Genomic DNA, 3,156 nt, shown 5'->3' on the forward strand with positions numbered 1-3,156 from the left:
CCAAATGTCAAAGAAGGAGATGTTGTCTTACTGAAAGACAGCCAAGCCCACAGAAATGAATGGCCAATGGGACTAGTTGTTAAGGCTTTGCCAAGCAGCGACAGCAGAGTCCGCAAAGTAGAGGTGCGGATCGTGAAGGATGGGACAGCTAAGGTGTTCTTAAGGCCGGTCTCAGAGATTGTAGTTCTTCTTTCAGAGACTTAATGTGTATTGTTTATAGAAGGCATTCTCCTTTAATGTGTGTATATCTGCAGTGATATAATGTAATTACATCAAGCGCATAAAGTGTTCTGCCTTTAAGGGTTAAAAAGTTAAAATGCTAAGTTAAAGTTCATACATTAAACATTGAACACGTTTAAAACAGCTATATTCTTTGGTTGTGAGAAACCGCGTCAGAGTGAGTGGTCTTTTCTTTGGTTGTGAGAAACCGTGTCAGAGTGAGCGGTCTTTTCTTTGGTCTCGAGAAATTGCGTCTGAGTGAGTGCTCTTTCAGTTAGTTCCAGCTATGCTGTTTTGTCCATTACAAGCTCAGACGAACACATACAGATTAAACAGACTACTGAGATAACGTTGTTGGAGTTTTTTTACACTTTAGCCTCAGAGAATATTTATCTGTAAGTATTAAGTTTTCATACATACTCTACTAGTTTTCAACAGATGTTAACTTTTTTTAAGTTTGTTAATTGATAGATGCTAATTGAATCGTACTTACGCATTCCCTTACTTGTACAATGTTTAAGTAAATTGTGTTTTTATCTCTGTATAATTTTCAGTTTTACGGATTCGGTTGGGAAATAGAAGATTTCATTAAAGGACAAGAAAAGTCAAGCCTTGTGGTTTTCTGAAATATTCTATCCGTTATCTGACTGTCTAGCTTTGCATAAGTACACGCACTGCGAGGGCAGTACAATGACCCACGGAGCCATCTTTAAACCGGTAAGTGTATTTTACTGAGTGCTATTTAGATTTTTCCCAGGAATATTTGGTTGTCGTTTCAATAAATGATCATGCTGAAGAGTTTTAACATTTTGTTGAAACTTCAGAATTGTTGTTGAGAAATAGCCACATGTTCCCTATCAGGTGGAGTTTCTTAGTGCACTTCAGTGATTTTGTTATTGAGTTTTAACATGACATTGAGTTTTTTTTTAGGCCACAGGAAGTATAGCCTGTGAGGAGGAGGAGGTGGAGGTTACAGGCATGCTGCCAGCTTGGTGAAAAAAGGAAGCAGAAGAGAGGTAACCTTTGGATGATTGACTGCAGCCAGAACAAGTAGTGTTGTTGCATTTACTTTTTGTCTTTGCAGAAGAGGAGGAAGAGACGAACCTTTGAATCCTGTGAGCAGATGGGTGACAGAAGTAGTGTGAGTATGGAATCATGTATTGTTTTAAATGTGTATCTATGGCCTTTGTGATTGATTGCATGTTTTGCAATATTTGCAATATAAATATCTGCATGAAGACCGTTTGGTTTGAGTGGTCCAAATATTTTGGGTGTTGCGACTTTAGCCACGTGTGTTGGCGAAAATGCTGCGGCTTGTTCCTCACAGAACAAGCCGGTTAACAGTGCATTGTAAAAATGAGATACCTATGAAGAAGACGGCACATTATTATCGAGGGTACGAATTTACACGTTTTCATTATTTAAGCGTGTGCGTGCACTCATGCACGTATGAAATTGATTAATTAAATCTTTTCAGGTGTAGCAGCAGAACGCTGGACTTCACCACGCCAAGAAGTCCGAAGCATCTGGTTTCTGTTACGGGAACGACATGGTGCTGGCCATTTTTCTCAAGTAAGAAAAGAAACATTTCAATTTTTTTGTCACCTGAAATGAAACTTAATTTACAGGATGTTGTGAAATGTTTACAGGGCATCGGAGGCTGGAAAGGGCAAATACTACGCACATGACCCACAAAGCCATCTTTAAACCGGTAAGTGTATTTTACTGAGTGCGATTTAGTTTTTTTCCCAGGAATGATATTTGGTTGTAGTTTCAATAAATGATCATGCTGAAGAGTTTTAACATTTTGTTAAAACTTCAGAATTGTTGTTGAGAAATATCCACATGTTCCCCATCAGGTGGAGTTTCTTAGTGCACTTCAGTGCTTTTGTTATTGAGTTTTAACACATTGACTTTTTTTTTTAGGCCACAGGAAGTTCAAGCCCATGACCAAGGAATAGCCTGTGAGGAGGAGGTTGCAGGCATGCTGCCAGCTTTCTGAAGAGAAGCAGAAGAGAGGTAACCTTTGGATGATTCACTGCAGCCAGAACAGAGTTGTTGCATTTACTTTGTCGCAGAAGAGGAGGAAGAGACGAACCTTTGAATCCTGTGAGCAGATGGGTGACAGAAGTAGTGTAAGTATGGAATCTGACATGTATTGTTTTAAATGTGTATCTATGGCCTTTGTGATTGAATGCATGTTTTGCAAATTTAAAGTGTTTTGCTATTAAAAGAGTAAAAAGTTGTTGTGCTGTTGGTTATTCTGGTTGGTACTAAAAGGCAATGAGGACTCCATTCATATTTTCTTTTTGCTTCATATTTTTTTGCTCAATTTCTAGAAATAATTGTAGAACACACACAATATTCCAACAACTTTCTTTATTCAGGAAGGTTTACAACAATCAAATACAGATCACAATGAAAGTACAATTTTTCCTCTGGAAAGTGTGTTAAATATCTAACAATGAAGTGCAAAAGCTAAAATAAATACTAAGTGCAAAAAAAAAAAAAACAGTTGCAAAAAAGTGAGCATTAAGTATCTTTAAGTATTTTACTGAAAGTTTCTGTCAATGACAGAAACTTTCAGTAAAATACTCAAGTCTAGCAAACAAGTGATCTAAAAAGACTATCTGTTGCCAAAACGTTTCAGTAAAATACTCACCAGTCCAGCAAACAAGTGATCTGCTTCAAATAAAGTTGCTCCTTCACTCTTCCTGGCAGAGTCCAAGCTGCTGTGTTCTCAAGTCTTCTCCTCCATTACATCTGTTAAGACAATACCAAACAAGGCACAATCAAAAGCTGCCTGTGTAGGTTCTCAGTCATTTAATCCAAAAATAGTTACATCGAGGGCAACTGGACAAAGTAGGTTTTATTGAAGACGTTTCACTTCTCCTAACCCTCTTGGATGAAAGGTGAAACGTCTTCAATAAAACCTAC

At 37.8% G+C, this 3,156-nt stretch overlaps 2 long non-coding RNA genes across 2 annotated transcripts in view; one reads left to right on the top strand and one right to left on the bottom strand.

The window, feature by feature from the left end:
- LOC107989312 (uncharacterized) overlaps positions 1–2,326 on the top strand; it is an 11,079-nt gene extending 8,753 nt beyond the window's left edge. Inside the window, exons 5-8 of the long non-coding RNA XR_003051337.1 lie at positions 774–936; positions 1,150–1,791; positions 1,869–1,930; positions 2,146–2,326. This is a non-coding gene — a long non-coding RNA (uncharacterized LOC107989312). The remainder of the gene's footprint in view (positions 1–773; positions 937–1,149; positions 1,792–1,868; positions 1,931–2,145) is intronic.
- Positions 2,327–2,583: 257 nt separating this feature from the next.
- Positions 2,584–3,156, bottom strand: part of LOC103387526 (uncharacterized) — a 2,664-nt gene continuing 2,091 nt past the window's right edge. The window contains exon 4 of the long non-coding RNA XR_522432.3: positions 2,584–2,982. This is a non-coding gene — a long non-coding RNA (uncharacterized LOC103387526). The remainder of the gene's footprint in view (positions 2,983–3,156) is intronic.

The sequence above is a fragment of the Cynoglossus semilaevis genome, chromosome 12, assembly GCF_000523025.1.
Source record: "Cynoglossus semilaevis isolate Cse_v1.0 chromosome 12, Cse_v1.0, whole genome shotgun sequence".
In the NCBI taxonomy this organism is placed as follows: Eukaryota; Metazoa; Chordata; class Actinopteri; order Pleuronectiformes; family Cynoglossidae; genus Cynoglossus; species Cynoglossus semilaevis.